Source organism: Amblyomma maculatum, chromosome 9 (genome assembly GCF_055883805.1).
Source record: "Amblyomma maculatum isolate TAMU_Amacu chromosome 9, ASM5588380v1, whole genome shotgun sequence".
NCBI lineage: Eukaryota > Metazoa > Arthropoda > Arachnida > Ixodida > Ixodidae > Amblyomma > Amblyomma maculatum.
In genome coordinates this window covers 102,473,538-102,501,089 of record NC_139352.1, presented here as the reverse complement: position 1 = coordinate 102,501,089, position 27,552 = coordinate 102,473,538, and the positions used below count along the sequence as shown (strand labels likewise).

Genomic DNA, 27,552 nt, shown 5'->3' with positions numbered 1-27,552 from the left:
TAGGCTCAACAACCCGGAGGCCGTGATGTGGCTCGTCGCAAGTAACTCTGGCGAGGATGCTGGCGCGTGGTGGCACTGTGAGGCTATCATCGGCGACTCGCAGCGTGGAGTGGGACCCGCGGTACTCATGCTTTTCAGTGGCCAGTTTGGCGGAAAACGTCACCAAGCGGTTCGGTAGATCTATAGTGGCACCGTGCTCACGAAGGAAGTCGATGCCAAGAATAACATCACGAGAGCATTCGCGTAGAAAGAGAAAAGTCGCAACAAATGTGCAGCCTCGCACCGTAACCCGGGCTGTACACATACCCAGTGGTGCAACCACATGTCCGCCTGCCGTACGTATGTCTGGTCCGTTCCATGGCGTCATTACCTTTTTCAGTGTCCTTGTAAGCCGCCCGCTAAGGATAGAATAATCGGCTCCCGTATCAACTAAAGCGCTGACCTCCTTCGTGTCGACGATAATAGGGATGTCCAGGGAGACCCGGCCAAGACCAGGGCCTGTCGACGTCGGTTCGGAATGAAGTGAGCGGTGTGGTGGCAGAAGCTGGACGGCGGTTGGGTGGTCGGCGTCGGGACAATTCAATGTCGATGGCAGGTCGGAGTGAAGCAAGCGGTGCGGCGACGGAAGCTGGGCGGCAGTTGTGTGGTCTGCGTCGGGGCGATTTAAGCGACACGGCGGTGATAACTGGTCGGCGATGCGGACGACGTCGGGGCGATCTAGTCAGTGCGGCGAAAACTGGACAGGAATTCAGCGTTCGACGTCGGGGCGAATCGAGCGGTGCGGCGGTGGAAGCTTTACAACGAATCGGTGTGCGGCGGCCTCGCCCCCAAAGGTCGCCGGAGCTAGTTTTCCCGATGAGGGCTCGAGGAACCATGGCGTCCAGCGGTATACCGTGACCCAGAGGGTGAAGAGCGACGAGGCGAAGGCGAGCGGGACTCGCGACGAGGAGAATGTGGCAGACTGGCGGGTGACGTACGCTGGCGGGTGACGTACTCGGCGATGTCCTGAGGCCGCTGACCAGGCCGTGGACGAGGGCTGTCGGGGGAAGATCCCCTAAGGCCCATCTGACGATAAGGGCACTGCCGGTACAGGTGACCTGCCTCGCCACAGTGGTAGCAGAGAGGGCGGTTATCTGGAGCGCGCCAGAGATCAGTTTTCCGGGGCGCCTGGCGCCGATCTGCCCAAAGGGGCAGCGGTGCCGCAGCGTGCACAGCGACCTGAGGTTGCGTGTAAGGCGAAGGGGTAGGTAGCAGGGCTGGGCGGCGTGTGACATCAGCATAAGTCATCCGCTCGGTGGGGCCCGGGGGTGGTGGTGGAACGACTGTACTTGTTGGTGGCGTGAGGGCGTTCTGGACCTCCTCACGGATGATGCTGGCCAGGGAAGCTTGTAGGGCTCGTGGCGCGCCGCGCATTCGAAGGCCGCGCCACTTTCCAATGCTCCCTGCGCGCGTGCCTGTTTCCCTCTCCCCGCTCGCGCCGGGATAACCGGTCCCGCGCGAGGGGGCTATAAAAGAAGGCACGCGCCGCCGTTAAAGTGCTCTACAATATTCTAGAGCACTTTACCGCCGTCTCGCTCTCTCTTGGTCCACCAACCAACCCTGCCTCCTCGTTCCTGCTTGGCTCCGAACGACCCGCAGCCACCCGGACGACGACACCGACTTCGACGATCCCCGATCCCTGTGAGATTAAAGATGTTTATCATACGGCCCACTGTGTGTTTGTCGTGCGCATCCCTCGGGCAGAGAAATCGCCCACAACTGGCACCCAACTGGGGCTGAATTAGCACCCATGTGGACGATTTTTCTGCCAACGTGGCAGCGCACGGCAACACGACGGGCCGGTCCTTTGTATGTTAGGCGCGACGCCATTTTGAGTTTAGGGCTAGCGTGTGTGCAGATGACACGGAGTGTAGTATAGTAGTGTTTGTACAGTGTTTTATTTTGTTTTGGGTTATGTGTGTGTTTGTTACTGTCGGGCGGTTTGTGTTTTCATTTTTTTTGTGCATATGTTAGTTTTATGAAGTGTTTAGCCTTTGTGAATAGCCTAGTTCTGCGGCTCTCGGCCGGACTTAGTTGTTGCGTGCAATGCCTCCTAGAAAAGACGTGCTAGATAGGGCCGCCGTTTCGGACGCCAGTGCGTCCGGAAGTGAAGTGAGGGACGCGGTAGAGTCTGCGCAGGTTACCGATGCGGCCGCCCTGATGGGGCAGATGAACGAAATGTTGTCGGTATCCACCCGTCAGCTCGGTTCGGTGGCTAGCGCCAACCAAGCCACAGCTGCGGCGACAGTCTCGTGTCCGCGGATAAATGTAGAGGTTCCCTCCTTTTCCAGCTACACGGACGTGAAGTCAGTCCACGAGTTCTTGCAAGAACTCGAGGATTATCAGACGGCACTGGGTTCCCCAGACGACGTGGTGCTAGCGCAGGTAATCCCCGTGGCGCTTGTTGAGAGCGCGGCGCGATGGAGACGCTGCCAGCCGGCCTTCCAGTCGATGGCAGACTTCACAGATCGCTTCCGCGCCGAGTTCTTGCCGCCCGATTACGAGCGCCGGATGCTTGAGGAGCTAGCGTTGCGCACACAGCACCCAGAGGAGAGCCTCCTCGAGTATGTACGCGCAATGCAGGAGCTCTACAAGAGGGCAGATCCCACGGCAACCGATCTAGAACAGGTCACGCGCGTGATGAGGCAATGCCATCCGCGCTTCAAGCCGTATTTGCGGGGACGTGGTTTTGCAAACCTCGATGCCCTAGCACAGGAAGCGAAGGTAGTACAGGCGGATTTACTCGCTGAATTGCGCTACCAGCCACCCCCCAGGCCAGCCGAATCGCTAGAGCCGCGATGCGCCTGGGCCGGAGGCCAAGACTCCGTGCCGCGCGCCAGAGGCGCAGACGTAATGACGGTAGGGCAGGAAAGGCCAGCAGAAGGCTCCGCTATACCTCGCGCTCTTGACCCGTACGCGTTCGAGCAGCGGCGTCGAGCTGGGCTCGCCAGCGACGTCCGCACAGGCGCGGAGAGAGGGGAAAGGCGTCCCCAGCCGCTTCGTGGAACGCGGCATCCCCCGACCGCGCGGCAGGTGAACGATCGGCTTTGCTGGAATTGCAACCAGCCGGGCCACGTGGCACGAGAGTGTCAAGCAAGGCGTATGCAGGGAAACGCGGACAGCCGGCGGCCATAATTGGTAACACCAGCCTGTCGCCGTCGGCGGGAGAATTTCGTGGTAGCCACGGCGGAAAATGGGAAATGTACTCCCACGCCGCGTCACCGGGCGACCGCCCCGGGGGCGCAGAGGCTTTTGTCCCCCTCGCCTGTAGAGCGCAAGGAATGTTGTCGCGCTCGAGCCCTTTTATGCTAGTGCGGTTAGTTGGTCAAAGCTACTCGGCACTCGTTGACACGGGCTCAACTCTGTCATTGGTCGGTGATGATGTTTTCGAGGCCTGCCGTAGATGTAACATCCGTGTCAGGCCAGCAGAAACCCCTTTGAGCTTAGCAGCAGGGACAACAAAAGCAGAAGGAGCGGTGCGTCTGGTCCTGCGTTTTGACGGAAGGAAGCGGAGGCACCGCTTCGTCTATCTGCCCGGCTTAGCCATACCAGTTATTCTGGGAAGAGATTTTCTTTCGAGCGAAGGCATTGTGCTTGACATGGGGGAGAACGGCTATCGCTACAGCCCCTTCACCCCCCTCATTCCCTTTGTTAGCGCACCCAAACAGGAATGCGTCGCTGAGCGAGCGAGCGTTCACGCTTTTGTGGCAGAGGGCTCCCCCGCAACACTGAATGGTAGCCCATTAGAAGCAATTATCGCGTCCTTCTCGGGAACCGGTAGTCAGCGCCGAAGGCTCGTAGAAACTTTACTCCCGTTCTCGGATTGTTTCACAGAGAAACCAGGCAGGACCGACTTGCTTCAGCACGAGATCGAAACGGGTGATGCGCGCCCTTTCAGATGTAACCCGCGGCCGTTAAGCGCACATAAGAGACAGCTTCTTGACAGCGCCCTTGACGAGATGATTGATACCGGCGCGGTGAGACCCTCACAAAGCCCCTGGGCGTCCCCAGTGGTTCTAGCGCCAAAGAAAGATGGTTCGGTCAGGCTGTGTGTTGATTATCGAAAGCTCAACTCACTGACGCCTACGGTTGCGTACCCTTTCCAGTCGATCTAGGCTGTGATGTACGCGTTAGGGAACGCAAGGTTCTTCACAGTTCTGGATGCAAGCAGAGGGTACCTGCAAATTGAGGTGGCGGAAGGTGACATTCAGAAAACCGCATTCACCTGTCACCGCGGGCTCTTCGAATTTACTCGACTCCCGTTTGGCTTGTCTAATGCACCGAGCACGTTCATGCGATTGATGGACATCGTGCTGGGCGATGCAAGGTTCAACTACGCGATGGCGTACCTCGACGACGTCGTGATATTCTCACAGTCGTTCGAAGAGCATCTCATTCACTTGAATAACGTTCTTGAAAGAATGAGACGTGCGGGTATAACGATCAACCCAAAGAAAGTGCAGTTGGCATCGAAGAGAGTGAACCTCTTGGGATTTGTGGTTGATGATGGCACTTTGAGACCGAACGATGACAAACTGCAGGCAATTCTGAACTACCCCTGCCCGACGGACGTGAAAAGCTTGCAGAGGTTTTTGGGAATGGTTGCCTTCTACAGACAATTCATCCCTAGTTGTTCAGAGCTCGCTAGGCCGTTGAACCAGCTGTTGCGGAAAGGCTCGAAATGGGTCTGGGGCAAGGAACAGAACGACGCTTTTGTTGCGTTGGCTCGCGCGATAGCGAACACCGCTAGTTTGAGCCTCCCCTACCTGCACAAGCCGTTTGTCTTGCAGACAGATGCTAGTGATGCCGGTGTAGGAGCTGTTTTGTTGCAGGAACACGAGGGCAAGCTACGCCCTGTCGCGTTCGCTAGCCGCACGCTCACATCGGCGGAGCGGAACTACTCCGTGACCGAAAAGGAATGCCTGGCGATAATGTTCGCATTGTCAAAGTTCGACATGTACCTAGACGGAGCGGTTTTCACCGTGCAGACAGATCACCAGGCACTTTCGTGGTTAAAGAGGCTGAAAAACCCCGCAGGCAGACTCGCGAGATGGGCGCTGACGTTGCAACGTTACGCGTACGCCATTGAGTACCGCCGGGGCAGCATGAATAAGGTGGCCGATGCGTTATCGCGCGCACCGTTGAAGGCTGGCAGAAGCGCAGAAGAGGCGCAGACGAGCTTTGATGAAAGCGGCGTCGCCGCTAGTGGAGAGGAGGAGGAGAGGGCGGACGCGAGTGTCGCACCCTGCGTAGTTAAAGAGAGAAAGGAGGCGGACAGAGTTGCCGCGCGGTGCTGCGAGAGAGAGAAGGCACAGCAGCTGGTGGCGGCGACTACTCGCCTGCCAAGAAGCGAGGCAGAGAGAAATCTGTCATGGGGAGTAGCGGTCAGTAGGGAAGAGCTAATTGAGGCCCAGAAAGCAGACGGTCTATGCCAGCGGGTGCTGACAGAGCTTGCGAGTAGTGCAGCTTGCACCGGGAACGCTGAGGGCAAGTACGACGCGTATCTGCTGGGCGATGATGGCTTACTGCTCCGCTACATCCGCCAACTTGACGAGGAAGAGGCGATTGCATCCCCCTTCCGAGTCGTGGTCCCGAGGAAGTTGCGGAGACGATTCCTCCAGTACTTTCATGACTCAGCGCTGGCAGGCCATGGCAGCGGCAGTAAGACTTACGATAAGTTATGCCGTGTCGCGACCTGGCCAGGTATGAGAAAGGATGTGCTGGGTTACGCCCGTACATGTCCTGTTTGCCAGGTAGCCAAGCCTCGGGCGGGGAAACCCGCTGGCATGATGAAGCCGGTAGTTAGCAACTATCCGTGGCAAGTGGTCGCGTGCGATATCATGGGACCCCTCCCTCGCTCCGCGCGCGGACACCAATATATCCTGGTAATAACGGACCACTATTCCAAGTGGGTTGAGGTTTTCCCCCTTAGGAAGCTTGTGTCAGAACGGATTTGGGAGAAACTGTTGGAGACATTCACTCGTTTCGGTTTCCCTTCCGACCTCATTACAGACAATGCTTCGTATTTCACAAGCAAAGTCTTTGTTGATTCCTGTCGGGCGCTTCAAATCCGCCACAGGAAAACGAGTCCCTACCACGCTCAGAGCAACATAACCGAGAGAGTGAATCGGAATGTTAAGAGTATGCTGGTTGCGACGACCGAGCAGCACAGAGATTGGGACGCACGGTTGTCCGAACTGGCTTTCGCCACTAGAACAACCGTGAACAGGTCGGTGGGTATGACACCTGCTTACTTGAATTTTGGGAAAGAGATCGCTTTTCCGCTAGAGAACGGCCTACTTGACGCGGCGGGGCCCGCGCCCCCTCCGCTTACACAGTACGCGGCAAAGCTCCGCGAGCGCCTTGAGGCAGCGCAGCGCGCGGCTCGTGAAAACCTCGATGTCGCGCGCATGGAGCAAGCGGATCAGTACAACAAAGGTCGTCGTCACGTCGTTTTCAACACGGGCGACTTAGTACTGAAAAGAACGCATAGCGCACAAGTGGGTTGGACCGTTCGAAGTTACGGCACGGACTACGCCACTCACCTACCAGCTGCGGTTGTTGGCGAGCGGTGAAACCGCTGGTCCGGTGCACGTCGCAGACTTGAAAGCTTACCACCTTCGCAAGGACGATAACTGCGAAGCGGGGGAAGCTCAAAGCGATGCAGCGATCTCCCCAAAAGTAAGGCGTACAGGTAGCAACCCGGTTCGCAACCGACGCTATAATCTGAGGCCAAGGTAGTGCACTACTTTGTCTAACGTCTTTGCTTCTTTCAGAATGCATTCTGATAAGATTTTGCAGCAGCCAGATGAACCACCGTCGCTGGGGCGGGAAACCGCACCCAGCGCTTGGTTCAAGGAGGGGCCACTTAAACAGGGGGTGCCCCCCTAGTTTGTGGCCCATTATTGTGACCAGCGCGGCCATGCTGGCCGTCTTCAACGAGTTGGATTGAAGCCCGCTGCCCAGGCCTGGAGTACGGGCCTCAGGAAGCCAGGTGTGCCCGTGGCGGAAACGCCTGCTGCAATGTGCATCCAGCACGGTGCCACGTCGAAAGGGGTCAACGATGTAGAGCAGCAGCTCAGGGCCGCTGCCAGTCGTATCCGTGGCCGAGCCCAGCTGCGCGGTGACCCCGTGGATATGGCCGCTGCCGGAGAGGGACCAGCCGGAACAGTCCCGCCATGCCTGCTGCCTCTCCCGTCCCACGGACCAGCTGGCATGGCATCCCACCAGAACCTGGCGACAAGGCTTGATATTTTACGCCGACCCGGGCTCGGACATGGACATGGCCCGGCTGTTGGCAGAGCCCGGGTCGGACGCTGAGGGGGGGGGAGATGTAGGGCTCGTGGCGCGCCGCGCATTCGAAGGCCGCGCCACTTCCCAATGCTCCCTGCGCGCGTGCCTGTTTCCCTCTCCCCGCTCGCGCCGGGATAACCGGTCCCGCGCGAGGGGGCTATAAAAGAAGGCACGCGCCGCCGTCTCGCTCTCTCTTGGTCCACCAACCAACCCTGCCTCCTCGTTCCTGCTTGGCTCCGAACGACCCGCAGCCACCCGGACGACGACACCGACTTCGACGATCCCCGATCCCTGTGAGATTAAAGATGTTTATCATACGGCCCACTGTGTGTTTGTCGTGCGCATCCCTCGGGCAGAGAAATCGCCCACAAGCTGCGCCAGGAGTAAATGATCCATGAACTTTCTGGAGCTCCTCGCGAACCACGGTGCGAATGAGGTCGCGAAGGCAGCTCATATCTGCCCCGGGATCGTAGTCGGTTCGGTCAGACGGCGGTAGTGTGGAGATGGAATTCAGCGGCCGACCGTACTGGCTGCATCGCTGCTGTAGCAGTTTCTCCATGGTCACAGCTTCAGCCAGAAACGCCGCGACGGTGGTGGGCGGGTTCCGCACGAGGCCGGAAAAAAGCTGTTCTCTGACGCCGTGCATCAGGTGCCAAACCTTCTCCTCACTCATAGACGGGTCGGCGCGATGGCAAAGGCGCATGACGTCTTCAACGTACATTGCGACCCCCTCGTTCTGACGCTGAACTCGAGAGGTCAGGGCACGCTCGGCATTCTCTCGGCGGTCACTGTTGCCGTACGTACCGAGGAGCTGACTTCGGAAGGCCGGCCACGTAGAGAATGTGGCCTCGCGGTTCTCGAACCATGTCCGAGCAGCGTCTTCAAGGCTGAAGTAGACGTTCCGCATTTTCGCAGCGTCGTCCCAGCCGTTAAACGTCGCGACCCTTTCATAGTGAGCTAGCCAGTCCTCGGCGTCTTCAAACTGCTCACCGTGAAATGGTTTAGGGGTACGTTAGGTCTGAAGCATGAGACAGGACGAAGGGGTGGAAGGGACAGTCATGGTACGGGCGGGCGGTGTCGTTGCCACAGCCAGGGTCTCTTCGTCAAGAGGGAAGGCCTCGGGGGACAAGCCTCGGAGCCGTCGGCTGGTACGATGAACAGGAGTGGTCACGAGAGGCGGCCGCGTAGGGTCGTCCGCAGGAGAAGGGATCATCGATGGCACCTCCACCAGTGTCACGACTGAAGTCAGAGGGAGCCGTGAAAGTACACGTAGCCGAGGACCCGAGAATAAGGTCGGCTTGTAGTTCCGAACACAGAGTCCAGCACCAGCGCGCCGCTCGTGCCAACCACCGCTTCGTCGTCGTCGGCACCAAACACGGCTGTCGCGCGGCGCTAGGCACGTGGCAATATTAAAAGAAGAAGGTATCGGTTATGAGATAATAGAGTTCCTACAGGAAATATACCGAGATAACAAAGTAGAAATTACATGCGAATGAATAAGAAGTACGGAAGATGTCAAAGTATGCAAAGAATTAAGACAAGGCTGTCCTCTATCACCGGTGCTGTTCATGCTTTATATGATAAACCTGGAACGGAGGACACAAGAAAGTAACCTAGGTTTTAACCTGTCATATAGATTAGGTGGAAAGGCGGTAGAGCAGCGCCTCCCCGGTTTGATGTATGCAGACGATATTGTGCTGCTAGCTGAGTCTGGAAGAATTGCAAACTCTAGTTAAGTATTTCGAAGACGAAGGGGACGCTCTAGGCTTCAGTTTTAGCGCCGTTAAGTCTGGTCCGATGAATTTCAACGGCTCAACTGTTCAGGGTCTTAAAATACAAGGCCATGAAATACCCAGAGTAGCAGAATACAAATATCTGGGGGTATGGGTAAACGAAGGATTGGCATACATTGGAAAGCATGAGCAATCACTTAAGGCCAAAGGACGAAGGAATGCCGGGATAATGAAGCATAGGGCATTGTGAGGATACAACAGGTATGAGGTTTTGAGGGGTATTTGGAAAGGAATTATGGTGCCCGGACTTACTTTCGAAAATGCGGTTTTGTGCCTAAAATCAAAGGTACAGTCGACATTAGAAATAAATCAGAGAGAGGTCGGACGATTAGCACTAGGTGCCCACGGCAAAACCATAAATGAGGCGGTACAGGGAGATATGGGCTGGGCATCTTTCGAAGTACGGGAAGAGTAAAACATTACATGAGGAACGCCTGAGGAAATTGGACAGTAACAGATGGGCAGCTAAAGTATTGAAATACTTGTACTTAAAAAGCGTTGACTCACAATAGAGGAAAAGAACTAGGAACTAGGAAACTAACTAGTAAGTATGCTAGCCACAAGGACGGAGAAATAAAGAGCATTAAGCAACAGGTGCAAAACACAGAAGGTAGAAATTGGATAAATTCGATGGAGAAGAAACAGAGTGTGGAATTATACCGAAAGTGGAAAATGCAGATCAGGAAGGAAGCTTTCTTTGATAACTCAAGAGGCAGTGCCCTACCTTTTGAAGCTAGATCAGGGTGCCTTAGAACACGCAGCTACAAAAAGAAATTTAACAGTGAAGATGACGCATGTGCTGTATGTGGTAACTCCAGTGAAACAATTGACCAAATTATACTCAAATGTAATGGTATCCACCCGGAAGTTGATGCAGGCGCAGTAAATGTTCCTGAAGCTCTGGGGTTTAGATACCAGTGGCCGGGTGAATAAACCGGCGGTGGAAACTAGCAAACGACTGGAAGATTGGTGGCTTAAAAGCAGAGAAGTGACATAATGTTAGTAATGTAGAAACAAAAAATTTAAGAAATAGAATGATGGTTTAGTTAACCAATCTAAATCAATAATTAAGATATAGGGAGAAAAATGAGCATGATAGCAACTGCTACCACCCCGTTTCAAAGGGGACGCTCCTATATTCCATTCCATTCCCGAGGCGCCGCCGGCACGGACGAGCAGACGACGCGGAAGGAGCGCACTGGCTGTGTTGGCGCGTGTTTTTGTTTTCACTACTCAGCATAACCGCGTGGTTCTGATAGTTCTGCATGCGTGTCATCGGTGCCTGTGTCAACAGCGTCCTAAGCGTATGCAGCACCATGCCAGGCAACTGCCGAGCATAGATCGGCGCACTCACTCATGAGTGCACTCATATCGCCTCACTCACACTCACACTCACGCCGTGAGTGTGAGTGAGTGGACACGTATGAGAGCGGTCATGAGTGTGAGTGGGAGTGAGTGGTCATGAATGGCAGCTGCCATGAGTGTGAGTGCGAGTGAGTGGCCGCGAATGGGAGCGGCCATGAGTGTGAGTGCGAGTGAATGACCACAAATTGAAGCGGCGATGAGTGTGAATGGGAGTGAGGGGATGTGGGCGGTAGTGGACGTGAGTGTGAGTGCGAGTGAGTGGACACAAATTGGAGCGGCGGTGAGTGTGAATGGGAATGAGTGAATGTGGGCGGTAGCGGACGTGAGTTCGAGTGCGAGTGAGTGGTTGCGAGTGGGAGTAGACGTGAGTGTGAGTGAGTGGATGCAAACGGGAGTGGACGTGAGTGCGAGTGAGTGGTTGTGAGCGAGAGTGGATGTGAGTGCTAGCGAGTGATTGTGAGCGAGAGTAGATGTGAGTGTGAGTGGACATCATTGGATAAGTGTCAGTATAGAAATAGCACAAGAAACGTTATGTAATATCAATATGATCGGGTCGGAATGCTTCTCTTCCCAGACATTCAGATACAGAAAATCATCAACCCGGATTCCTTTATTTTTCCTCAGCAGGAAATAATCTCCTTAAAATTTTCAGGCATTTTTATCAAATTACCACGCAGATAGTAAATTCTCAGCGCTGCACAGCCACAGGGATCAGCAAATTTTTATTACCGAACAGCCAAACTGATCGTGATGAAAGGAATGCCTCAGCCCATTACCAACAGTTCATTGAGAAAACTTGTCTTTGTCAACCCAAGTACGTCCACCATTAGCTGGTGCTATGTGCGCTCCTCACTTCAGGAGCAGGGACCAGCGTTAAAATGGAGAACACTTAGACTTGAAAGAAATATCCGAATGCACAGGCTGTGACTGCTGATCCAGAAAGCAGGGTTACTGGCCGTGATAACCTGAAAAGAGTCTTTTAGAAACAATACAAGCAAAGCAATCACGAAGGTGAAAAGTAAATGGCACCAAGAAAAGCAAATAAAGCACAGAAAATATGAAAAGTAAGACAAATCCATTTGCGCTAGCACTGCCGACATTACAGACGTGGTCAGGGAATACGTAATAGTTTTAATGGGTAGTGTGCTCTACGTTTCAAGCATGCGTCTGCTGAGGATGAATTGTAGCCATTTAGAGAAGCTAGATATTTTCGAAGTGCAGCGACAGCGCGCGCTATGAAGCGCCACCTAGTGCGCAGTCAAATTAGCATTCTTTTTACTGCAAAAGTTTTCATCAAAAAAGAGCATGTTCAGAAATCCACATTTCGGCTGTTTTCTTCAAACTGGGTGAGTTTCGTCTTTTGGGGCGTAAAATAAATACCACAATGTACAAAAAATGCAAATGTGACTATGTTCTCGTGCCATGTTTTGACCTTCAAACTCCCCATAACTTTAAGGAGGTCGTTAACGAAACCAAAGAAAGCAGGCCACCAGTCATATTGATGGCCTGACCGTTTTGTTAGGATCAAGATAGGGCAAAAGCTTGCGACCACACCACCGCCCCTTCGCGCTACAGAATAGATTACTGCTGTCCAAATTGCGCGTATGTTGTACAGTCATGATTCTATAGCAAAATTAGATGCCTGCGCTGATATCCGAACCAATAGTGTGACCTCTTTATTCGCTGTGCAACTTAGTGCCACTGAACGCTTTCTAGGTTAAGTTAACGCTGCAACTCAGGAGCGCTCAGTCACTTGCAAATTTTAAATTTTGCAGGCCGGCCTAATCGTTAAGAGGGAACACGCGAATGTTACTAAACAGTATAATTATCGCTAAGTAGTCAGTGAAATGGTCCCAAAAATAAAACCGACTTCCTGGCTTGGTCAAGGCGACTGCTTACAACCCTGCACTTGTTAACGCATTGTCAACCATGTATCACAGAGCCATAGAGGTCAGCCTAAATTAAATATGTAACTTTGTACCTACAAAATCAAACAAAATGTGATGAACCTGCTTACCTAAAGGTGGCATCAAATAAGTCCGCTTGAATTCTTGCATATCACTTGTCTCATCAATGCCGGCATCCGAAGAATTTGCTTCTGATGTGTCGTGCTGCCGACGAAGTCGTAATCAATTTTCAGGTCAGCCGTCAGCAGGACTTCGATGTCGCGGGCTTGAAATGGCCTTGCCAACTAGACTGTGTACGTCCGTGGCAGGATCTTCTGTGAATATGGCCGAGTTGAGTTTCCCCTTCATGTGGCGATGTGAGGAACACTTGATGATGAAATCGGGGTTTCTGATGGATTGGTGGTTCGGACTCGCAAACATTCACATCACTCGGCGGCAGAAAAAAAAAGGTTAACTATTCATTCACACATAAATAAAACAAGCAGAAACAAGCAAGGAGAAAACTATTTACATGACTGACCGGTTGATGAGACAAAATCAGCCCTGGTTTCAACCAGAGCGCTTACTTTTAAAGGGGACATGAAACGGCTAGAAAGGTCGCCGACAAACGTTTTCAATGTGTAGGACAAATGCTTCCGAGCATTCGTTCAAAGTAAAACTCATCGGAAAAAATCCAGCGATTTATTATTAATTTTTAAAAACGGCGTTTTTTGAAATTCGTGGGCTGCGCCATTTCCGCGTGGCGGCGAGATTTGGGACTATTCTGCTGTGATTTCCTATGTCACCAGTCACAGACTGACAGGCCACGACAGGCTGCCATTGGCTGCAGCCGCAACGCCCTCTACGTCACTGACACACTTCCGGTAGCTGCGAAAGTCGTCTGCTCGAGTGCTGCAATGCATGCGTGAACCCGAGCTTGGCGCTTCGGTTCGCGATGTTAACCGAAAAGGTGGTGGCGTCCGACTGAAAGTGCTCGTCGGTGCAGGAGTGCGAAAAGAGCACTAGCTGGTCCGATTTAACACCGTACCGAATAAATAGGCAGCATCAACCTTTATGTACCGACCGACGGCGCAGCAGCGTACTGTAGTCCCGTCTCGTCTTTGCCGCATCGACCATTTGTGCGGCGTGTTAATAATTAAATGGAACGTGCGTCAAAAAAAGGTGTACCCTCAGCTTCATCGCGAAAGTACACAAATTCGCACCGCTTAAAGGGCCACTGTCCAGGGAAGGCCCTTTTAAGAAAAGGAGCCCAGTGTTTCGATCAGGTACCGGAGATAGTCTGTGCAAAATTCTACAGCAACACGCGCGCCGCAAAGCATCGAAAATACAATTCAAAGCTCCCTCATGCTCTCCTTTGAGAAGCCAGCTTCACCGCTCCCTGCGCTGGCCCGACGGGCCCCGATAACGACGTACGTATCGGGAACGACGTCCATTGGTCCGTCTAGCTGACTGACGGGAGAAGAATGGGTGTCTACCGCTCGCAGCGCGCTTTTCCCTCGCCACGGCCAGACTGAATCCAGCGGCGCGCGCTCCCTCGACCGTTTTTTTTTTTTCGCGCTCGCGGAGAGCCACGCCCCACCTCCCGCCAAACGCGGAGGAGGAAGGGGAATTTGTATTGCGGAGGCTAGACGACCTCGGGCAGGAGAGTGAAAAACCTTTGCGAGGGAACGGAAGGAGAGAGGCAGGATAGAATCGGATGATTGCGGTGGCTGTAACTGCGTTATTAGTTACTCTTTTCAAAAACATTTTGCGGCCTTGCGTTCCAGGGGCGAAGTCTCACAGTCACCGGGGAAGAAAATATTTTCGACCGGAGGGTGGACAGTGGGCCTTTAAAGGGGTCGTGAAACGAAAATGTAGCAGCCCAGTTGCAATTTTCCTTGCTTCAGTAAACATTAGGTATGCCTATTCCAAAATATCTCGTCGAAATATTGCTTCTGCATTTAATAATACCATTCTGAAATCAAAGCATTTTTGCGTTCCTGAAGCGACCATGCGACCCTGTAGGCCGGAATTAGAAGTACTCGCCTACGTCATGTTTAGCCGTTTGGAAACGCAGATATAATCATTATTTCCCATACAATAATAGGTTGCTGTTAAAGTTAGCAAATAAAAATATATTATATCAATTATTCGCTCACGCAAACGCATTTCTTCAACAATACTGTCACGTGACGCGCGGTCGGCGGCGGCGGCGGAGCAGGACGGGTGGTAAAGCTCACTTTACGGGTGGTGTCTGCTTCTCGCTGCGCTCTGGAACAGAGCGAGAGGTGACGCTCAAGTTCAGATTTTCGGTAACGACGGCTATACCTCGCTCCGCCGGGTACTCCAAATGACAATGGTTCCAATCTAATTTGTTGTTATTTTCTTTTTCTTTTTTTGTGAACATTCGTGATGGAGCACAACGTCTTGAGCAGTCTCATACCACCGGTACAACTTGGTTGTGCGGCCGCTGCTGTAATTTTTTTATTATTATTATTCTTGGCGTCATTAAAGATACGATCTAAATACGGTTCCAGGTCAAAGAAATCGACAAGTGTGTTCAATCCGAGTGGTGGGTGGAGTGTTTCAGGAGCGGGCGCCGCGGCGCGTACTCGTATATTAGTTGCTCGCCTCCGCGCTGCATCACTGAGAATAGCGTGTCGAGCTTCGCTTCCTTTATTTCGGCTGGATGACCTGAACTATGGCACTACACGGAAAGCCGGAAACCGAAAAAAAAAAAAGGTTGCTACAATGTACTTGGGTGGCCCTTTCACCCTACGCGTTGTCGCAGCTTTGCTCCCCCACCTTCCCGACGCCTCTCTCGTAACCTTTCTCAAAAAAAAGAGGAAGCGTACTTCCTACAACGTCTACAGTGCTCAGACTTCGCCTATTTTTCCTGTCACCGTTAGGTTCTGGGTTTAGGCGTGTTGTGCGGGTTTGAGTGCTCGCTATGCCAACCGTGCACGTCGCGATCGATTGCAGCACGGCTTCTCCGAGTGGAAGTAACGTTCGCTTTCACAAGTTTTGGCACACCGATTGGGTTCATGTGTTCGTACTACTTTCTACTGGAAGTCCTAAATGAACCTCGACGTCATTCGAAGCCTCGGCATGGACCGGAAACGAAGAAAGCTCACCTCAAACGATGCGTCGTACCGACGCAAAACCGCTGGCCCAGTGCATTGGCAAATAAAAGTGTAGGTCGCGTGATAAAGGCAGTAAACGTAGTTGCGATTTGTAGCCTTACAGATCTGCGAGTCCACCAGTTCTATTTGATTGTTTCCTGCCAGATTGCCCTCATAGCAGTAATATGCGCATTTTGGATTTTTTTTTATTTTGAACGATACCGTGAGGCCAGCACAACAGGTGCCCCTACCAGCATATCGTACCACCCAGAACAGGCCCCTTGGTTCCACTTCGATCACGTTCTTTCCACAGCACTCATCTAGTCCCATAGAACCTGATGAAGACTCCAAAGAGGAGGATCATGTTGAGCAGAGCTCAGAATCCTTCACATCATTTAAAAGACATTTCTAGGGTAAAAATTGTTCACCTCAAAAGCTCATACGCCCCATGTCCTTGCATTACGATGGTGTGATTACCAGATCAACCATTCAGGAGAAATGCATTCACGCAAGTGTTATTGATTGGAAAGGCGGATAGATTGGCTTAAAAGTTTAATATCTGACCTGCTAAAGAAAGAGAAGAACAAAGAGGGTCGTGACTTGATTAAAATATATACAGAATCCTTCACATCATTTAAAAGACATTTCTAAGGTAAAAATTGTTCACCTCAAAAGCTCATACGCCCCATGTCCTTGCATTACGATGGTGTGATTACCAGATCAACCATCCGGGAGAAATGCATTCACGCAAGTGTTATTGATTGGAAAGGCGGATAGATTGGCTTAAAAGTAAGTATCCGACCTGGTACAGAAAGAGAAGAACAAAGAGGGTCATGACTTGATTAAAATATATACAGAATCCTTCACATCATTTAAGAGACATTTCTAGGGTAAAAATTGTTCACCTCTAAAGCTCATACGCCCCATGTCCTTGCATTACGATGGTGTGATTACCAGATCAACCATCCAGGAGAAATGCATTCACGCAAGTGTTATTGATTGGAAAGGCGGATAGATTGGCTTAAAAGTTTAATATCTGACCTGCTACAGAAAGAGAAGAACAAAGAGGGTCATGACTTGATTAAAATATATACAGGAATAGTAACTTGCACCACAGTCATGAGTCAAGTCCTGTGTCATGCAAGAAGCAGCAGAAAGCCTGCACTGCCTGTAGAGCTTTCCATTTCTGGCCAACCAGCCAATAAGTCCTCTGAGAGAGGCCTGTTGCCAAAACACTTCAAAGAAGTAACTCGAGTTATTGTTTTGCACGCATATACTGGGACACACCACTAGTACACGCTCCAGAGTCTCCGTAATGTCACATGTGGAACATTCTGGGCAGTCCGCCTGTCCAATTAAGTATAAATATTTGTGTGTGAAACCACATTTAGATGCAGTCTATGGAGAAAGCATGCATAATGGCATATAATTGGCAAGTGGGTATGGATCCACTAAAGCACTACCTTGTGGCCTTGAGCACAAGTAGATATAAGGAACTCAGTGATGTGTAGTGCCAAAGGCTGGTAAGGGTGTCGTGTTGAAAACTTCCAAAAATTTGTAATGCAGGTTTTGAAACTGTGAATTCACACCACTTCTAAAGTGGTTTCCCACAGATGTGGAAAGCCTCTTACCAAGGGGCCACAAGCTCAGCAGCGGTTTGTGGAGAATTATGCCCTTAAAAAAAAGCTGAGTCATGTTCTGAGCGGCATCACCACAATTGTAGGCGACGCTTACGGTGATACAGATCTGTGTATACATGGATAGAGTTGTAATATTCTCACCAGATGTATGTTAGATTAAGTTGCTTGAATCTACTAATTGATATCTTGGATTTCTCCAGTATCCCGAGAACATGCAAACGCACCAAAGGTTGAGTCATTACACACAGAGGTTGGGTGGGGTGGTATGGGAAGTCGTAGCGTGATAGCATTTGTAATTAATGGCAGCGGAGTGTACGTGAAAAACTGCTGTTCAGCTGCTCATCATCAGTGGGTGGAAATGGTGTTGTGCAAGTTGTCGTAAATACACACAAAGTGGTTCGTGTGACAATTATGTAGATATTGGGCAGGCACGTGACATTCTGAAGTAACAGCACAAAACGTGGATGGGAGCACAAGACGAGAAGACGACACAATGTCTCATCGTCTTCTCATCTTGTGCTCCCGTCCACATTTTGCGCTGTTACCTCAAGATGGAAAACCAACAAGCCCAACCTGCTATTCTGGCTAACATGCCATTGTTTGAGGTGCATTGCGGCAGCCAAAGTTTATCCCAAGCACCTGCACTTCTATGTACATGTTAAAGAGTACTGGGAGTGGTGCTCATACGGGTGCGTACCATTTTCCTGGCTCGGGCAATCAGATTGCAGGCGGGCTAGCACACACAGCCCAAAGCACATGTAGTAGAAGTTTGGACTGTCGAACCGCAAAGTCTTCAGTTCAATTCCTTCCCTTATATTTTTCAATTTGTATGAGTATCATAGTCTGTGCTTGTATGGTTAAATTGCGAGGGTGTACATATCACCTGCGCTCCTGACCAACCTCACTCTGCATAAGTATTCACCAAGCAGTTTTCGTTCCATCAAAAGGCTTTCACAATATTCAGCGACACAAGCAGCTACTCAGACAGCATGTGTAGCATTCTTGGAGCTTCGCAAATCTGTGGTTACATTGTTTACATTAGCCTGAGTTGCTTTGGGACGTTAAACCCCACAAACCAACCCACAAACCAACCAACATTGTTTACTAGCAAAACATGCATGGTATGTAGATATGTGTACTAGGATGCATAAGATGCCGTGACAATGTGGACTGCCCTTACGTCTACAGCTGCCCTTTAATCCTGTTACATTCTAGCCTGCAGTGAATTCAGCAGCAAGGTTTCACAATTAAATCATCCCAACTTTATATTTCTAGACTTGACCCCAGCACCAACAAAGTTCATTGTATCACCAGCATTTTGGTGGCATATTCAACCAGCAGGCCAATTAACTCAACGTCATGCAGGTTCTAGTGCAGATGTTTTCATGCGAACTACGGGTATCATCAACGAAGGAGGCTTTACTATACATACCTTTTCAGCACACTGTTTTATGACTGGTTAAAGTCTGGTACATTTCAAAGTATAAGGCACATATTATTGTATGCATGTCTACAGATTGCAGATTATGCTGGCTTGCTTCTGAATGAGACTGCAAAATGCTGAAAACAGTGGCCACCTTTCAAAGCAGCTTTTGCAGAAAACGGTTTGATTTTTCTATTCCCCATGAGCCACTATTTTTCGAGGTCGTGTAAAGGTGAACGCGGCAACTAGAAAATCTAGGTTTGTCAGTGCCACAAGGACCACCACTTTGTAGTACATTTGGGCATTATCTAATGTTACCAAATGAGTGTTAGAGACATGTTGCTTTCAAAATAATTTATTGGTTGGCCGCAGGTTCATCAGTGCATACAAAATTTTTAGGCTAAAAGGAAGCTGACCTAGAGCAAGACATCTTTTATTCACGCTTCTTTGCTGTCTTCCTCTCTCCTAAATATACAAATGTGTATATACAGCTTCACAATCATGATGTGTTGAGGTCAGTGCTAAATAAAAAAAAAATGCATCCGACAAAGGTATAGTTAGAGATTGAGTACACAAAATTCATTCTAAGTGAGCCTATATATGTCTTGTAGATTCCAAGGGAAGGCAAGTATAGCAGGGGGCAGCAGAAACTCAGGCAGGCAGATAAAAAGTTTGCGGGGATCAGATGGATGCAGCTGACAGAGGATCGGGTTATTTGGATAGATATGGGAGAGACATCTATACAAGCAGGTATATACACAACTGCACAATTATGATGCATTTTCGGTCAGTGCTAAAAAAAATTCCACCCATCAAAGGTATAGGTGGGGAGTGAACACACAAAATTCATTCTAAGTGAGCCTATATATGTCTTGTAGATTCCAGGGGAAGGCAAGCGTAGCAGGGGGCGGCAGAAATTCGGGCAGACAGATGAGATTAGGAAGTCTGCGGGGATCATATGGATGCAGCTGATGTATCTGCGGTCAGTTCCAAAAGAAGAAAAATTCTACCCGTCAAAGGTAAAGGAAGGGAGTGAGTACACAAAATTCATTCTAAGTGAGCCTATATATGTCTTTTAGATTCCAAGGGAAGGCAAGTTTAGCAGGGGGCGGCAGAAACTCGGGCAAGCAGATGAAATTAGGAAGTTTGCGAGAATCATGCACCTGGCACAGGATCGGGTTATTCGGATGGATATGGGAGAAGCATTTGCCCAGCAGTGGGCGCAGTCAGGCTAGTGATATCAACAAGACTAACAACTGGATGAGTTGGTACTGATTCATCTTAAAACCAGCCAGAAGACGGAACACGTGAGAGGAGCACAAGACAAAGTTTGACTAACAACTGAAATGTTACTGAAGGAAAGAGGCAAAAGAAGATTCGCACAGAAATGCACGCACACGAAAAACCCCCAAAGCAGTGAAAGCGTGGAAAGCAGAAAGGGTCTAAAAAATCAAAATCTAAAAAAAGCAAATTCCTTATGGTCAAGAACCACTCGTTACAAAAGGGAAGCCACAGATCCAAGTCCAAAGGCACACTATACTGCAAAGGCTAAGGACGTATGTGTGGCTAAGAAATCGGTCAACAGTCTTTTGGGGCCTTTTTTACATGTGCATCTCTGTGCAAGTCTTCTTTTGCCTCTATCCTTTAGTAAAATTCCAGTTATTAGTCCAGCTGTCCTGCAATTCTCTCTTCTCATATTTTCCGGCTTGTTTCAGAATGAATAAGGTGATGACTCTACAAACCTTGCACAAACTGGAAACCAGTGTAACTGTCAGATGGAAACCTTTCCCTTATTTGGCTTGCATTACAAATAGGGAGGACTTTACTGTGATGTCTGCCGAGGCATCCCCAAAGCCAGTGCGCAAGCTGGCTGTAGCAGATGTAGTGGTGCCTCCTGTTGACAAGAGAAAAAGCAATATTCACTTTTCAGCATAGCAAAATGAAAATATGATTTAGGTCTTTTACAAATTTGAAAGTTATTCATGCAACTGTACAATTAATTCCCGTCTAACAGAAGCTGTACAGTGGAACTTTCACTGTCAATTTATTCTCCCTGGAAGTATGGCAAACTTTGAATTCTGCTGCAGGTGATTGAGAGAGAATGAGGCCCACCCAATATTAGAACTCCAGTGCAATCACAATTTGCTACTGCAGCAAAATAATGCCTGAAGGCAATGCAGCTTTTGACTGACAAAACCTGGTAGTCGTCTTACACCCTCTATACTAGTGTTGTGGCCGATGTCAATGTCCACGCTGATATCATCCGCATAGCACGAAGATGTTAAGTATGCGACTTATGCATTAAGCAGCTCTGTGCATGGAGTCATTCTATTCGAAGGAGCCATAAACTACAAGTGTACTTCTATCAACAGCTCTCCGTTGTTTTCCCACAACATGGCACGTGCCAAACTTTCTGCAAGTGCCGCAAAACTACTCTATAACTTCATTTGCTAACTGTAAAATTTCCAACACTTACTCAAACTGTGGAAGTTTCGGTGTACTGGCCTTTGGGAGAACGTCTTTCTTTTTTTTTTTTGGTTGTTACATTTCAGCACATGTAAAATGTCAGTGTCAAAGCATTTTGGAGAGGTTTACTGTGTGCAGGTGTTGATGATGGTATCAGTGAAGTCAATTTTTTTAATTATATTTGCACATTATACAACACTCACCTAATGCAAGTGGGTAAAAAAAACTAGCAAATAAAACTTTGAGTGCTGGTATGGTGATTGTTCTGGCAGCAAGTGGGGACAGGCTATAACAAGAGTTGTCGGGCTAGTTAGTGATCGTCTGCAGAAGCCAGTCCTGCTCTGTGTGTTTTTCTTTTCTGTGTCGTTTTTTAGTGCATTTTCCCACGGCTTCCGCAGGAGACAGGCTACTTCACTGCATGCAATTTCACTTAGCACAGAGTCCTCCGAAATGAGATTGCTTTTGTACTTATTTACTGCATTTCTTGTGGCATTCCTTATGTATTTATGTTTTGAAGTGCTGCACTTGCAGAAGGTCATACCTGGCTAATAAAACAAGCAAATGTGTCCGGACAGCTTCCCCCCCCCCCCTCGTTACTTCACATCAATGTGCATGCCCTTTCCATTTAGCAAGTTCGCACTATCAGATGATGCGTGTTTTCTCATTTACTCGTGCATGGAATTAAGCAAACCAGTAATTTGCATGGTGAAACGTCATGCTCATGCGCTTCTACGAAAACAAGAAAAATATGAAAACCAGCGATGTGTTCGCACTAACGTGGCGCAATATCAACACTGTAGACAGTGTAGATGATCGCAGGTAAGTAACGTTAAAGGGGAAGCTTTATTTTATTAACACTGCCTTCCGCAATAGATTTCATTACGGCATTCCTTGCTCGAGAAAATGAAAAACAGGTGCCGCTTGTTCAAGTTATGTCGCCTTTCGCTCAAGGTTCTTACCTTGTGTTCTCGACTAGCAGTCCATGATCAAGAAGCATTTGAGTAAATGCGGATGATCTGTAACACCCAGACGGCTGCTTCAACTACGTAGTCGCCGCCGGGATCTCGCCAGATGCTCTCAAGAGCAGTCGGCATCGGCACGCACCGCCCGCAGCTGCACCTGTTCGAAAGCTTCGGTTAGCGATTGCGCACTCTCGCAACGGTCAAACGTAGGCTAGGCTGCAAGACTCGGACATACATACCAATGCGTAATTCCGAAACGGCTGGGATCGGGAGGCTGACGGTCGGGGCTTCTGCAAGCCGGAGTTGTGCCGCGGTTACCGCGGCCTCTCGACACAAGTGTTACTGTACCGGTCGCTCGCAGGGTCCATCTTCGCCGACCTGGCACCCGAAAAGTTGCGTCGGCGTAGGGCTCAAAGCCCACGATGTAACCATGTTTTAACAGTAGCGACTATATTCTAGTTCACTATAGCAGCACAGCGACGCTGGAACCCACGGAGGAACCTAGGCGTCGGCCATATTAAAAAACCCTGTGTGAGCGTAGAGTAGGGCACAATTAGAACCTCTAAAATACACCGAGCTTGGTCAACTTTGGCTCAGCAGGCTCCGGCAACGGGAGCTTCTCATTGGCTTAGCGCTATGACGTACCTGTTGAGTTGAGGAGGACGCGCGCTAGGAAACCGAAATTCTGTTTTTGTCGCTATTAAATCAACGCGGGCGATGAAACGAATCGTGGTATATTATATAATGCAGGACAAGGATTCCATTTAACTAAGCCGTGCAAAATTTCCGGAAAACGTTTCACGACCCCTTTAAGTGCAGCACCCGATGCCGCCAGGCGCGGGCGCAGCGGCCGACGGCACTCCGGTCGTGCGCTGCTCCCTGCTCGTCGCTAGGCCTTGTTTCTTTTTCATCGCAGACACGGCGGACGGCATTTTAGACTCGTCCGCTTCGCTGCGTCTCTAGTGTAGTTGCTCGTGCGCTCCTGTGCACGATTCTTGCGTGTAGCTTCGGAAAACAGTGACAACCTGCGCTGCCGAACTGCATGTGGCGAGCTGCTTTGCTCATGTTTTGCGCCGTTGTTTCTGGATCGGCCGATGCGTACACATGAGATAAAATACGCGTGCACGTTACGCATTGCCACTTCCTAAACTATGTGCGTCCGACTGAAAGTGCGCGTCGGTGCAGCAGTGCGAAAAGAGCACGCAGGTCCGATTCAACACCGTACCGATTAAAAAGGCAGGCAGCATCAACCGTCGTGTAAATGAAATGTGCGTCAAAAAAGGTCTGTCCTTAACTTCATCGCGAAAGTACACAAATTCGCACCGTTTATGTGCAGCACCCGATGTCGCCAGCAGAGATGCCGTCCGCGGGCGCTGCGACCGACGGCACTCCGATCGTGCGCTGCTCCCTGGTCGTCGCTAGGCCTTATTTGCGTCGAAGCCACGGCGGACGGCGTTTTGGAATCACCCGCTTCGCTGCGTCTCTAGCGTAGCCGCTCGCATGCTCATGTGCGCGATTCTTGCGTGTCGGTGCGAAAATCAGTGACAATCTGCGCTGCCGAACTGAATGTGCCGAGCTGCTTTGCTGATGTTTTGCGCCGTCGATTCTGGCTCTGACGATGCGTACACATGAGATAAACACGCGTGCACGTTGCGCATTGGCACTTCCTAAACGATGTGCGAAAGGACGTCAAAAAAAAAAAAAACTACACTATCCTTTTTGTTAATCTCAATTTTAAGATTCGCGGACGAATAATTCGTGCTCACCTGTCATCCGATATCCAAACTCTGTAGCGATCATCAGTCCGTGCTCTCGTCGGTGATACGTACGCGTATACATTCCATTCGTTATGAACAAGAGATGCCTCTCGCCGACCATAATGAAAGCAGCTCTGGACTAAAAGCGACGACGACATGTGTTTGCACGCGGGCAACTCGCACGCTCGATCGTCTGTCTGCCAGCATCCATGCAGAGTCGATGCTATCGCGTCAACTCCGCGAGGGGTCACCGGCCGCCGTTGGTCAAACCGCAGAAGACGGTACCAAAGAGACTGACCCAGGCAGCGCGAGAGAAGAAAGCGGTCTTGTAGAAAGCCGTGCTCGGCAGGAGTGCACGCTAATTTGAGCTGAATATATGACAGGGATATGAAGGAAAGTGCTCCCTCCGCGGCGGCCGCCGGTAGGTGTGGACTCCCACCTGCAGGTATCGGGCTGCTGTCGCACACAATTCCGAGAGGTCAAGAAACTGAAGACACCGGCGGCCGAGGAAGACAGCAGACAAGGTTGAAAGCTATGCAAACGCAGACGGGACGGGAAAGGCAGACCGTGAATGCATGGGCGACGCTCGGGGGAAAACAGGCGCGACGACCGGAAGTCTGAGAACCGAGCGTCACCCGATGACGCTTCGTGGGCGGGGCTAGCGGGGCGGAGTTCCCGAGCTGTTTTCTTCGTTTTTTTTTCTGGTGTCTCGGAGTGTTGAGTTGAGGGGAGCGAGGAGAAGCGCCATTTTTAATCGCCGATATCTCTGGTGTTAATGAAGCTAGCTAAAACATTCTTGCGGTGAATTGACCTGTGAGGGAGTACCTATCTATTCAATACAAGCTATACGCGCCATTCACACGGGTCGCATTCCTGAAGAACTACACGATGATCTACACAGAGCCCTTACCAAACTACATCCCCACACTGTAACACTGAGGTGGATTCCTGGTCACGCTGGAATCCCAGGCAATGAGGTAGTGCATCGCCTCGCCCGCGAACTTCAACACTGGGCGCCTGGGATTCCCTGGCCTTATCCACCAACGTGGGACACTACTCTTCACTACAAAAAAGAAATCAACGTTCACTACGACAACATTAGAGAAACACTCCGTACACTTCCTCTTCCTGATAAATCTCTCACTACCACGCAAATCCGCATTCTTAGACGCATACAACTAAATACACTGCTTACTCCTGCCCGATCTTTTCTATACAGAATCATACATTCCCCTGCATGCCCAAATTGCCCAGAACACTATGCAAACTTGGAGCATTGCATCTTTTCATGCCCTGTCGCCATCCAATCTCCTCACTTTCCACACCCTCCTCCCCCAACGTGGCGGGCTTGGTTAGCCTCTGACCAGCTGCAAGATCAGTTGGCCTTGGTGACCCTGGCCCAGGACATTCTTAACGCTTAATGCAATGCGTTTAATAAAGTTGTTTCCTCCCTCCTCCTCCTCTCGACCGATTTGCTTTACCCCGTTTTAGGCATTGCATGACCCCTTTAAGCCCTCTGTCTCCGCCCTTGGCGGGGACGGCTTCAAAAAGGCAACACTTCTCACCAATCGACGATTAGGGAAAGGAAGATAAACTTTCCATCAGCTAATCAAAGACTGGGGAAAGGATGTTAATCAAAAACTTGGGAAAGGAGAGGTCCCAAGCAAACTTACAAACAGCATTGACGTCACTGCATTCCGAACCTCTGCTTTCCCCTACGTTTTCTTTTCCGCACACGTGCATAGACCAACGTATGCAGCAGGAGCAATCGCTGAAGGCTCTTGGTAAAAAAAAAAAAAAGAAGAAAGTTGTCTCTGAGGGTGCTCGCACCTGCAGCCCAAACGACCATTGGCGCCTCATCGCACAGTGGTCAGCCACTGTACAGGTACCTGCTTGCGCACAATAGACCCCCCCCCCCCCCCCCAAAAAAAAAAAAAAAAGAAGTGCACTGGCCACAGAAATGACATTCAACCCTGTGAACACTGCCTGAAGATGGGTGCTGGAAAGACGTCTCTAGTAGGAATGCAAGACGAGGGGGGAACGAGCGCTCTGCAGCACAACCGGGCCTCCGTCGTACGTGCGTCCGCGGTCCCACCAATTTGGTAATCCCCGTGACAGGTGCACCTGATTGCTACCTCGCGCCAACCACGGGAGACCAAATACCGCATCCGAAAGTTCAGCGAACTTCACAGCTATAATAAAAAAATTCACCACGCAGTTATGTGCGGAAGAGGGAACCCAACTTAGAGGGCAGAAAGGCATAATGCCTCTCTGTTAACTTGCCGTTTTCTGTTTCCAGCCGCTTAAATTTGTCGAACAGTATATATATTTTTTTGTTATACTGACATTCACACAACCGAAAAAGACGCAATTATCAGAGTGAAAATATGTCAAAAACAGAACATTGTTTCTCCCAACATTAGATTATAACACCTGACGGAAAAACTAATGGGTTCTATGATCACCGGTTGTAAGGTAGTCCGTTGCCGGTTGCCTCGCTATAGTTCCTCACGCCTTGACATTATTGAAATTGCCATGTGTTTGGTGCATATGTTGCTGGACCAGATTGTATTTCCCAGTCATTAAGAAGCCAAGAAATTGTTAAATGAAATCGAACTTCACCGAATGCAAGAGGTCAAGCAAAAAACTAGCCTTTAGTTCTGACGTTCATCACGTCCCACATTCTGATAAGGACTTCACAGAGATCGAGAGTTATAATATTTTGTGTTCGTCACCGTCTATTTAGATTTTATCGACGCATGAACAAACCAGCCTAACGAATGCATGAATGTACAGTAAGGCATATCGATCACCCGTTGTTTCATATGCGCCATTGGAAGTCCTATATTTTAAATCTTTTTATTTGCCGCAAAGAATACGTCAGGGAGACAGGCCACTTGTGTCAGCAAAAGACTGCAGAAGCATATTCACAACGAGAGAAAAAATATTTGGTGACTTGACCATTCACTGTCTTGAAAGTATACACTGCAGCTGCCGCCCTCCAAACTTTATAAACACAACTATAACGGCAAATAGAAAACCAGCTTATTCGCGAAATACTTGATGCAGCCATAACTTGTAATCAATAAACAAACTGAATTGTAGCACGCGATCGTATCCCTATGGAAAGAAGAAATTTCGTCAATCTCTGGATCAATATATATTCCACCTGACTTAAGCCCAATGCTGTACATGCCATCGTCAATGATCATTTTGAAATTTTCAATTTCATTTGTTCCCTCATCCTATCAGCGTTGTGCCTTGTCAATTATTGCCTCAGATATATATGACTCCTTTTTAATTTTACGTTTAGTGCACCATCCCTTTTGCAATGCAATCATCATAGCCACTTTGGTTGCTGACATTTGTTTGCTCGGCGTTGGCAGAGTTTTCTGATTAAGTTGGTGTGTTGTTGTCTTTTCCTCTTTTGTTTGTTTTCTTGAGGATTTAGCCTTCGCGACAAGCCATTTCATGAGTGACTGTTATGGAAATTTTCTACTGGTACCTTTGACCGTAGGTCACAGAAATGTGCGTGTGCGCGTCACTTCCTTTTGTAACAATGTAAAGTATGCATTGAATGCTTCAGAAATAAAATGAATAGTTCGGACACCATAGTGAATAGATTTGCTCAGTTCAGAAATCATTCGTCACTGAGCGCAGCATGCTTTGTTCAAAAGAGTTAAACCAACTCACGTTCTTTCAGGAGCCCAGACTTCCTAGGGGTCTGTTTTGGTCTCGGCATTTGTTTTTTTTAATCTATAATAAATGATGTGGTATCATCTCGTAAGTACAAATTTAGGTTATAT

General features: G+C 49.9%; 1 protein-coding gene across 1 annotated transcript in view; it reads right to left on the bottom strand.

Moving 5' to 3' along the window:
- The window catches only part of LOC146180065 (uncharacterized), a 50,485-nt gene that overhangs the window by 7,087 nt on the left and 15,846 nt on the right, over positions 1 to 27,552 (bottom strand). The gene's annotated exons all lie outside the window — the stretch shown is intronic.